The 12,636-nt window shown below is 34.5% G+C and overlaps 1 protein-coding gene across 3 annotated transcripts in view; it reads right to left on the reverse strand.

Annotated features, from left to right (window-relative positions):
- LOC149579569 (GPN-loop GTPase QQT2-like) overlaps window positions 1–12,636 on the reverse strand; it is a 133,612-nt gene that overhangs the window by 55,860 nt on the left and 65,116 nt on the right. The gene's annotated exons all lie outside the window — the stretch shown is intronic.

Below are 12,636 nucleotides of genomic sequence, written 5' to 3' on the forward strand. Positions count from 1 at the left end.
GATCAGAAAGATTATGTTCTTGAGACTAATTGGAAATATTATTGGATGGTATATTTCATTCTAGACTTTATTGTATTTGAAAAAACGCTTCCATAAGGGTTGTATCTAATTTATTATGAAGGTTGAAAGAAGAGGACTGATATCAAAGGACGTGGATTATGCAGCAAAACTCATATTGTAGCTTTGAAATAAATCTGAAAAAAGAAAGAGTCTTGTGAGCCTAACTAGCTGTTATGAAAGCAATAAAATGATATTGAAATAGCATTACATGACCTAATGTATATTCTTGATATGTCTGAAGCCTTGCAATTGATTGGAAATCTGCCCTCCTTTAGACGTTGCAGACATATCCAAGTGCAAAATATTTATTCTTCATTGGGCTGAGCACATATGGCAGAGATGCTGCTTGAAAAATGGATGTTTAGACTGAAATGGAGGAGGAATTTTGGCACACAGAAATGTATGAAGTTGGGTGTTGAGGGTGGCGGAGAGAATAAGGAAGACATAGTGAGTAAAGGTATCCGAGTGTGCGGAATGTATATGCCCGACTCTTCTCACGACTCCCATTTAAAAGAGCAAGCCGTGACTTCTTGGCTTCCACTGGTTAAAAAGATTACATGTCAATTCAAATTGCCAAGTGTTAAATCGATTGAAAAGAAAGGGAAAAATAAAAGGTTGGAAGAAAGAGTTGGAAAAATTATAGTTCAATTATTATTATATGTAATGTCTCCATCTTTTTAGCCTCTCAACAAAGTTCTTAGCCTTTCGTTCTTCGAAGGCTAAGTGGAAATAATTTAATTAATTTAATTAAAAAGTGACTAAAATAAATATTATTATATTATGAAAAGGGAATCGTGAGAATGTCATGTCCCCTTTCTAGTGACATAACTTTTATCGGGGATTTGCCTATCATCGACTCTCGTAGGCAAATGATTTTGGAAAGAGAGTCATTTTATTTCCAGATGATTACATTCTTGCTCTCGGAGAATAATAATTCAGTAAGTGGGGCCTACTTGTTCTAATATTAAATTGAGATTGTACTTTTACTTTATAAAGTTATTTATTTAATTTTATAAAGATTAATAATAAAGTGCATTATAAAAGACCATTCCGGAAAACTTCCAGTAACTTCTCAACAAAGTGAATAAATAGAGGACATGGGGCACCCATTTGCACAAGCGATTTTGTGGATTCTACTATTTATCATATTGGAGCAATTTGTGGTCTTCGGTCTACAAATTCCATTAGGTCTTTGGGAACGAAAAACTCCCTTGGATCTGCATAACTGAGGAAGTGAGATATCTTCTGAAGGGTTGCTCATTGGAGATGGTATTCAGCCATTTCATGTGGATGATTTGAGACATTGATTTTTTTTAAAGGGTTGGAAATTAACAAGGGAAGGAGGGAATTGTTACAACCAGAGGAGCACTTCCAAATATAGGATTTACAGCGGTTTCGAAATTCTTACTGGTTAGGCAAATTTTCGCAGGTTAACATCTGCTGGAGTAGTGTTCATCATAGATAGCAATCATAGAGCTAATACCAGCATCAGCGAATATATTGTAAGCCATCTATATCATGGGTGAGGAGTCGTGAGGGTTATTTATTAAAAACGCGAGCCGACGTGAGTTGCAGATTTTCGCGTTAAGATTGGAGCAGCTACGGCTTACATCGTCTCATCCATTGGAGTCGGGACTGAAGGTTTTTCGAAGTAAACAGGAGCCGTTTAGGTTTTGTCACCACCAAGATTTTCCGAGCTAACTGTTGCAAACGGCGAGAGAATTCGCGACCTCCTTTGAAGACGGGGAAATAACCAGTGACCGACCCATATTTCGTGCAAGCAAACTCAGACTGGACAGGGGTGCTAAGGAAATTATAAATCGCACCAGTATTGTGGCAGACGGGTAAAATCCGCAGTGCGGCATTACAAACGGCGGACCTCATTAAGAGTAAGAAATTTCGGGTTTACCTTTGGTATCGTTTCCATTAATTGTAAAGTGGAGCATTCATGCAATATTTCAATAAATGATGTAAGATGTTGTTTTCGGGTTAGCAAATGTTGATCAGAATTATCATTGCAAATATTATTACCCGCACTTTCAGTGAAATGACTGAAACATTCCTTTAAATTTGGAAAATTTATAAGATTTTATCTTTATAGTTTAGTCTCAAAAATAAGTGATTAACGCACCGTCACAGCTTAAGCATTGTTTTTAGTAACCTTAATAGCCAGGGTCATTTCAGAGAAGCATAGCTAATTATTGTTGGAAAGGATGAAGCTTCTAGAAAAGTGCAATAAAATAATATTTATGATTCTTCTAGAAGGGGGGGCAAGAATAAAATAAATAGAGGAGAGAGCCTCATGGGAAGGCATCCGGATTTGATATTGACATTTGCATGTGTATTTGTGGAGCCAAGGGCTTGCAAATAATCAATTTGTCTTTGGGAATAAAAACTCCCAATGATAGCAATTTTGAGGGTGTGAAACATCACCTAAATTATTACAGATTGGAGGTGATATTTCAGTCACTTCATTGTGCCGAATTTGTGGCCAAGGGCCAGGTGTGAAGAGGAAGAATAAGTTGGGTGTTTGCTACAGGAGTTTGTTGCAGTAATGTTGTATTACCTTGTCATTAGGGCATAATACTTGGAGATATTGATTGCATTGTCATTGGAGACTCAAAGCGACTTCAAGAACCAGGTTTCCCTTGTCTATTCATGCATATTATATGCTATTGCTGTAGGTGTCAGTCTTTATCAGAATTAAGCATTTATTCATATATATGATACCAGAGTCTTGGATTTGATATTAGTTTGTATTCAAATCTTGTAAAGATGTCTTGGCTGTAGATGCATCCTATTCTCTTAGTGCATTAACAGGTGAAAGAAAGCATCATATCTCATTGAGGAGCTTGCAACCATTTATTACAAGTAGCAAATAAGGGTAATTTGCAATCAGTTTGAGCTAGGCTCATTACATTATAATATATATTTACATACGTTCATGTAAGTATATCAATGGAGTGACATCATTTTATTAAGTTATTATAACATAATGGTGCCATTTCATTTTTATATTTATATGTACGTGTGTGTGTATATATATATATATATAATATGATGGTAGATCAATTGAAATCCCTTGAGGTATGTTTTTATATTTTAATTAGATTATTTTATGCTTTCTTAGATTATTTTTTTAATAGCCCATGCGGGTCCCACAAATGTATCTTGTGTTCAAGTCATTATGTCCTTTTCAAAAAAGTTTAAGGTCATACTTGCCGATCCTGATGACTAAACTAAGCAAGCATCCCATTCCGATGATCCTGTTTAGCAATGCTTCCCCCCTCCATCTTCTCTTGCAATCACCTATGAAAACACTTCCGCTGTAATAAAAATTCTATAATAATTTCATATAAACATTTTAGAAGACTTTAAATTATTAATCATAATTTCAAATGAAGCAACAACTAATCATCTAATAACAGTTAATGGTTAACGACCATCTTCATTAACAGTTAATACAACGTGTATAAATAACTACCTATTTCACATGATCATGAAAGAATACTCCATTAAATCCAACGGTTATGAACAAGTTTTAAAATTAGGTCAAAATTTTGGTATGTAACAAGATGGATGTAAAAAAGCCATTCCTAAATGGAGTAATCAATGAAGAAGTATACTTGGAAAAACCATAAGAGTTTATTATCCACAAGAAAGAGTCACATGTATGGAAATTGAAGAAAGCTCTTTACGGTCTTTTAACAGGCCCCCAGGGCATGGTATGTGAGAATAGATAGCTACCTCTCCAAATTAGGGTACTCAAGAAATGAAGCAAATCCTAACATATACTTCAAGAAATCAGAGGGAGATATGTTAACACTAGTTCTCTATGTTAATGATCTTCCGATTACAGGTGAAGATCGTCTTATTATTACATGTAAGCAAGACCTCATAGCTGAATTAATGAAAGAGTTGGGGTTCTACACTACTTCTGATTAGAAGTAAGACAAAAGAGAGAATACATTTTCCTAAATCAAGGAAAATATACCACTGACATATTGAATAGATTTGGCATAATGGACTGTAAACCACTGTCAGTACCTATGGAGACAAATCTCCATAAACTGAAATTTGAGGCATATGAGTCTGAAGACATTGATCCCACATATTATAGACAGATATTTGGATCATTAATGTACTTAGTGAACACTCATCCTGATATTTGTTATGCCACAAATGCACTAAGTCAGCTTATGTGTGAACCTAAGAAGATTCATTTCAAAGCAACAAAACACATTTTGAGATACCTATAAGGCATTGTTGGACTTGGATTGAAATATGAAAAAGTTCAGTTATAGCTTCATGGATATTTTGATTCTGACTAGGCCAGATGTACTACTAATCGGAAAAGTACTTCAACATGTTGTTTAAGTCTTGGATCTACAATGATATCCTAGTTTAGTAAGAAGCAATATTTTGCTGCTCTAAGTTCCACTGAAGCAGAATACATAACTACATCCATGGGAGCACAAGAAGCAGAATAGTTAAGGAAGTTGTTGGTTGGGCTATTTGGGAAACCTCTAAAACCTACAGTTATTCATTGTTATAATCAGAGTTGTATCAAACTCTCTGCAAATTCAGTGTTCCATAACAGGTCAAAACATATAGGGATACCCATTCATTACATCAGAGATATGGTAGATAGATGTGTCATCAAGTTAGAATATATCAGCACTAAAGAGCATTTTGCCAACATATTCAGCAAACCTCTTGCAAAGTTGAAAGTTGAAGAGGAAAACTTTGTATGGCTAAACTATAATTGTTGTAACTCCTGAGACAAACTCTCAGTTTTTTGTGTGTATATATATATATATATATATATATATATATATATATATATATATATATATATATATATATATATTTGTTTTAAAAAGTTACCCTTGTGCACGTGTTTTAAGAAAGATGACGATCTTTGACTTTATGAGATGTTAGGTCTCAGCAATAGATTGACATGGTATCATAGACTTCATTAAGTTGTTGCCATGGGATGTGTCAGATAGTAGGATAACAGAAGTATCATGATTGACTTCTACTATTGTCCCGAAGTGAGTCAGAAGTCATGATGCTACTTGTGTTGTTTTATGTGTTTCTTGATCCATTGTCATGAAAACTTGTTGTCTTGGCATGTGCCAGATTCCTTGACAATACAATGAATTATGATAGACTACCTGAGTCCCAGAGTGAGCTGGAGAGCATAATTCTATGTTATCTTAAGATCAAGATGGACATCTGATAGACTCTACCTAGAAATTGTCCCAAAATGTGAATAAGATATCCAATATCCTTCTCGGATAAGTGTTAATGGGCATTTTAATGTAAGGTTGATAAACCGAAATCATTATCTTGTGAACGATTCATATCCTCCCTCGCTAAGAGGGAGTGTTGAATTTGTAGCATTTGTTGGATATATAATATCACATTGTTACTCAAAATGATTCACATACATGTGTGTGTATATACATATATGCATATATTTGTGTGTGTGTGTGTATACATATATGTATGTGTGTGTGTACACACACATATTTGTGTATATTATATCTGTCAGTTTACTGCACAAATGATTCGATCTGGTTGAATTTTCATTACAGTGCAGCGATCTCTCTGTGTTGAAAATCTCAGAACATGTGAATCCTCATTACCGTGTTATTGTTTCATATTCCAATATCCTTCTCGGATATGTGTTGATGGGCATTTTAATCTAAGGTTGATAAACTGAAATCATTATCTTGTGAATGAATCATATCCTCCCTCGCTAAGAGAGAGTGATGAGTTTGTAGCATTTGTCAGATATATAATATCACATTGTTACTCAGAAAGATTCACATACATGTGTGTGTGTGTATACATATATGTACATATGTGTGTGTGTGTATAAACACACATATTTGTGTATATTATAATCTGTCAGTTGACTGCACAAATGATTCGATCTGGTTGACTCTTCATTACAGTGCAGCAATCTCTGTGTTAACATGTCAGAACATATGAATCTTCATTATCACGTTATTGTTTCATATTGCAGATTAAGTGTGAATAATTAGCAAGCGTTGATTATGATCGGACTTCTTATATGTATTATCTCCGAGTGTAATTTGAAATAAACATAACTAATGATGGTAATCTTGAGTATGTCCTATATAGAGACATAACCCTACGGGTCCAAAGGAAACGTAGAGTCATGTCTCTACACAAGACACAACCATTCCCATTCATATATATCTTGTATATCATGATTGCTTGGAAACACATAAGAGCATTCCATGGTATTACCTTCGGTCTGATACATCTGCACTTACCTGCAATAAAATATTGCAATCGGTCTTATTTACATTTCAGAACAATACAAGTTGATTGATAGCCCAGAATCAAAGTCAACTTTTGTGATCAGGAAAACTCATATTTTTATCTTTCCATTTGATAATAAAAGAAGATTTCATTGCTCTACCTCAGATCTAAGTTCCTTTATCAAATAGCACCTACCTCTTCCTCTATAGCCAATAATGAACAAAAAATAGATCTGAGTTTTGATTCTCCTTTATGGAAGTATGTTGAAATTATATAGCGGCTTCCATGGAAGAAGAGAAATGTCGTGGGAAAAAATGCTCCTAGACCAAATAATATAGCCGTAAAATATACTATGGAGCAAGAAGCAAAAAGAGAGAAGTACATACAAAAAATTTACCCCCTTAAAAAACCAAAGAGAATGGAGTCCCCATCTTCAAATATTTTGATAGAAGACCGACCTTGTTTTAATACCACAGCTAAACCTGAAACTGAAACCCAAGCACCCATTTCATGCAAAAGGAAGGGAACTTTGGAAACTTCAGTTCAAAATTCGAGTTGAGACATTGCGCAACAAGATATAGAAATATGCATATATGCAAGATGGTTGCATTTCAATTTTATTGGCTCCCCATACTAGAATAAGTTGAAAAGTGTCGATAAAGCTCCAAGAGGGTATAAGGGCCCTGGTTATGAGAAGATGCGCAACACCTCGTTGAAAGAGGTCAAGGGGCTTAGAGAAGCATTGAAGACCCATTGTAGGATGGGTTGGCCCTCTCCCAATGGACACCACCTTTGAGTAAAGTCCCTATATAGTGGAGGTGGAGACTGTCATTTCAAGCAACAATGCAGTTCATTACAAGGCAAAGCATACAGAGAGGTGGGTGAAAATCAGCAAAGAAAATCATAAACATTTTGTTCAGGTCTGACGGAATGACAAATTTGCAAGAGGAAAATCATGAAATCAAATGGCCTGCTGGAGATTTTGTAAAGTGAAATTGAATGATCAGAACTCTGAAAATCAAAATAAAAGTTTAAAGTATTTCGAATTTGATTACACTAATTGTCATGAACTTCATACAAGTATTTCTTTTTTTGCAAGGAAATGAAGGAAGATGCTCAAGGAAGAACAAAGGCAACTTCACGGATACTTGCACGAGGAAGTCCCAGCACTGTAAGGATACTTGCACAAGAAAGTCCAAGTGAAAGGAGACCTGCAAAATGAAGATGACAAGTAAGAAGATGATGAGGAGATGGAAATTTCGTAAACATTTATATTGCTCAGAGGCAAGCACTTTGTAATTGCTACATCAAGGAAACCATGGAGACCTCAAGCATCAAAAATTCAGAAATTGTTAATTAAGTTTGTAAGATGATTTGAAATTGGAGATTAAGAAGTGAAATGGGAGTGCAAGTGCAATGACAAAGGGAATAATCCCATCACAATGATTAATGTTGTATATCCAAATTTGTTGAAACCTCAACCAAGTGTGGAATGTGATGATTGAATTGCACATCTCATTGAATGAGGAAGTCAAAATGCTAATCAAGTTTGAGTTCAAGTTAAGAAGTAGATCAAGGCTAAATATCAAGACAAGTGCAATTTCAAGGACATCTCAATGTGAATATTTCCAAAATTTTGAGAAAGGCAAAATGGAGTTGAAACAAAGATTGCAAGATAATGCTGAGGTGCTGCTCACTCATCTCCAACCAATTAAAAGATGCCAATCCCACAAGCTAGAATCATTCAATCAAGTCATCCCAAGTGTACATGTGGATTGCATTTAATGGTTTAACACAATGAATTTTCTCATTGGTTCATACTCAAATGGATACATATTTCAAAAGCAAAATAATTTTCTGATTGGCTTGCAAATGGGCGCCTTTTTGTAATTGATCAACATTAAATGCTTGTAAGTAATAGTTAGTGAAAACCCTAATTAGGTTTTTATTGACCAATCTCAATCGTTGATCTTGAATCAATCATAGCCATTGATTGTACTTGAGCCCTCTATATAAGGCATGCTCAAATCATTTGTAAAAGGGGAGACTTGGAGACACTGGTGCTATAACGTTTCCAAAGTAATCTTAGATACATTGTCGTTATCATGGTGGATCAATTGTCTTATTTAGGAGTGTTGCATGGTTTCTACATTTCCTCTCTCGGAATAGGAATCAATTATATTGAATAGTAGTTAAGTAGATGAATGGAAAATATTGTTGATTGGTGAATCACGGCAAAACTTGTGTTCATACCTTTTGGTACTTGTTAAGCAGATGAATGGAAGATATTGTTGATTGGTGAATCATGGCAAAACTTATGTTTATACGTTTTGGCACTTGTTGATTGCATGTAACAATGTACGGTTGGTCTTGACTCATTGCAAGTACTTAACTTTAATTGGGAATGTTCGTTTGGATTGTGCCGAAATTGGGTATTTGAATGGATATTAGCAATATGAAAATCATCCATGCATCCTTAAAAGATTGCAGCCTCCTCTACATTGTTGATTTGGCGAGGCAAGGGCCCGTTTACTTCCACCCAACCATCAACAATTTCTTACATTGATAGAGTTAGCCTAGATTCCTAAACCCAAAAGTTTTGCTAATTGTTTTGTTAAAAAGTCACTTAGAAGTAGTTGATGAGCCACATTGCCAAACCATTTGATTATACACTGAATGAATAACTTATGTTTGCATGTAGTTACCAACAAACCACATCATAAAATTGAGTAGTGTCCAACAAGAAGTCGCAAGTTTGCAATAGGAACATTGGACTCACTTCTATGATCTTTTCACAATCTTAGCATACCTAGTGTTGTTCAAGAGAGGATCAAATATTTGATACTTCGTATTGGAATACTGTGTTTCATCCTGCATGATGGAGAGTTCGCAATACTCACATCAACAATACCAAGGACATAAATTGCAAGGGAATTTAACAAGAAAAATTGTGACTCGTATTGGAATACTATGTTTCATCCTACATGATGTAGAGGTCACAATACTCACATCAACAATACCAAGGAGATAAATTGCAAGGGAACATAATAGGAAAAATTGTGACCTTGTATATCAAAGGAGAGATGTTTCAACTTCCTCGTATCAAGAACAAAAAAATGCAGTTTTCAGTTTATAAAACAAAAAAAGGCAATTTTTAGGGCTCTAGAGGTCAATTTTGGCCACAAACAAAAGTTAATATGAACCTTCACTAGAGCAAGCAGGTTGTGACAACATGGATCTCTCCAAGATCTTCAATTTAAACAAAAACAAACTCAACTGGTTTCCCAAAAATACCTTCAAAAAGTAGATGTCCTAGCTCAAAAATACAAGGGCAACTCTGACACATAAAAGAGCTATAAAAGTGAGTTACAACTGTGACCAACTCATGACACATGTTATGGCACATCAAAAAGCACATTCCAAAATCAAAATTAGGGTTTATTATTTTGTTCTTTATTGTCATTCCTAGGGTTTAATTCCAATTTTAATATTTAGCAATTTGCTACAATTCCTAATTATATTTAATTCAATGGTGGCCCATTTGGTTGCTGGAATATGATTTAGGAATTGGAATTTCAAACCCTTGATTTGGGATTCTAGAACTTGAAATCTAGATTACGGATTCTGGAATTTATGATGACTATTTGGTTCAAATCTAAAAATATTTGATATTCAAAAATGGGCATGTGGATGTCAAACCCAATTAAAATTCACTTTACTTGGAAACATCATTTTCAAAAAAATGTGATTTAAAATGGGAATCCCAAATAACAAGTATCTTGGAGGAATACGGAATTCTTGTTTTGGGGGTCAAATGGGAATACCAAATCCACAATTTCACGAATTCCAATTCTCGTTTTGCAGACCCAAACAGTGGATTAATTTTTTTTTTTAATTTTGAATTCTAATTCCTGCTCAAATCCACGATCCAAACAGGCCCCAAATGTATTGGTTTTTGTGGTCTAACGGATTGAATTCTCAAATTCCTAAGTTTTCAAAGCACTTTTTCCTAGTTTCAAGTTCTCAACAATGAATTCAAACAAAGATCTAATTCAATTGTAGTCTTCAAAGAAGTATGAATACTAAGAATATTTCATGCATCAATGTTGATATCTGACTGTACAACTTAAATTGTTGTTAAATTATGATAAAACCCTTGATCCCATTCTCTAAAAGCACTTTGAATCCTTGAACTAAATTTTTTGCAACTCTGTGATGCTCTAATCTCAAAACCTGCAAGTGTGTGAATGATTGAAGGTAAAGCGTTTCATTGTACTTAATCTTATAATAAGAATTTCCCCTTCAAAATCTCCAACCCTGATTTTTTAAATTAGAAATCCTAATCAAAGAAAAAGTAATAAACCTTCTATTTTATTCAAAAAATGAAAGAAAATAAGTAATGAAAATCAATTAATGCAAAATCCTTCATTATAGTGATTCCAAAATTTCATAATATTCTATATCAAATTCAAATATTAAGTCTGTAGTTCATACAAATATAGTGTATGCTTTCATTTATAATAGAGAGTAAGTTCTATTTAATTTATGTAATATCCCCTTCAAAGGAATAGTCGGAGGTGAACACTTAATTTATTTTGTTCTATTCTCATTGGTTAAAGTTTGGCAACAAGGGAAAAATTAAGATAATTATTTGAAGTGGTCCAATAAAATAATATTTAATAGATATTATTTTAACTAATTTATTAAAGAAACTAAGATGGAAATTAAAGAAAAATATTAGCAAGTCGCTTTATTATTTGGCTTGATTGAAAAAGGTAAGAGCAAGAAGTTGAAAAGTCATTAAAGAAATTTCCTTTGGTGATTATAAAATTACATCTTGGAGCTCAATTCTACCCTAGGATGAAAACCCTATGCACAATCAGTTTCAAGCGAGACTATCTACCCTAGCTAATAGTGCTGTAGTCAATCAGGCTTCATATTTAGAATTCAATATCTTGGCGTTAGATATTTGTGTGTCTCTTTTGTGAAAAGGCCATATCTATGAAGATTAATGCTGGGTGAATAGGTTGGAAACTTTCTTGAGGCAAGTTTAAAGAATTACATACTTAAGTTGGGAGTGAATATGCCCCAAGCATGGGAACAGCTGTTTTACTTGGATAGTTATTTCATTTAAGTCTGCAGGGTGTAAGCTTTAAATCATTGGATTAAGCAACTGAGTACTGGAGCATTTAAAGGGGGATGAATCACTTGAAAGTGATCGCACAAGCTGGACATGAACATTTATAAGAATGGTGATCACTTCAATCTTGGTTGAGCATGGTCATATTTCTAGGGAGCCTTTTGAAGTTACAAACCAGAAGAATCAAATTTGCAAGGTCACTTAACTTCAGCTTGGAGGTGGGAGCTGCCTAGGCATAAAGATTGATAAATATTCATGGCAAACTAGATTCCAGTGAAGAAACAAGGCATGGAGGATAAATTCCTGTGAGAGATGCTTGGGTCCACCAACCAAGCACAATCCAGGGCACTAAACAAGGCAATCTACAATGCAGTCATAACCATTTTTCTTGTTCTCAAAAAGCATTTAACCCAAATATTTCTGCATAGCAGAACTGTACCTGAAGTCTACAACCACCATGAACATCAGCAGATCCAAGCAAAGATTCCCATAGATTTAAAGCAACACATGAGTACAAGACACTAACAAGTAACAACTATTACAGATTGATAGCAGAACTTGGACATTGAAAGCGCAGTTCAGGGGTCAGGTCCATGACAATTTCAACTTTCTATCACTTTTTCTTTGTTCAGCCGCTAATGCAAGTTAAGAGATCACTGCCACAATCATATGGGTCACAGCCATTACTTTCAGGTTGAGACTGTCCATTTCACATTTCCAGATTCTTGAACCTTCTTCCAGAGTTTTCGTCAATTCCTTCAACATTTTGCTTTCATCAACCGTCAAATGAGAGATACACTCTCTTACCTTGTATTATTTTCTTCTCCTAACTCAAAGCACTTGGTTAAAGCTCATAAATGTTATTCATATTGATAAATGTAATAAACTGTAATTAATGCAGACACACAATCACACAATATGTAAGCAAAACAGTTTCTTCAGTCTTAAAGGTGGCTACAATTTTACCCCACAATAAATAAATTAAAAACACACTTAAGAGCCCTTGTCTCAACAATTTGATCTTTGCTACAAGTTAACAATGATTCGGCAAGAGTGGAAGAAAATAAAAGAAGCATAACAGAGTTGACAGAGAACACAAATGATATTGCTACTATGAATAGAGTTCTGATTGTAATAGC

Source organism: Cupressus sempervirens, chromosome 1 (assembly GCF_028749045.1).
Source record: "Cupressus sempervirens isolate cs-2001-9-10 chromosome 1, ASM2874904v1, whole genome shotgun sequence".
NCBI lineage: Eukaryota > Viridiplantae > Streptophyta > Pinopsida > Cupressales > Cupressaceae > Cupressus > Cupressus sempervirens.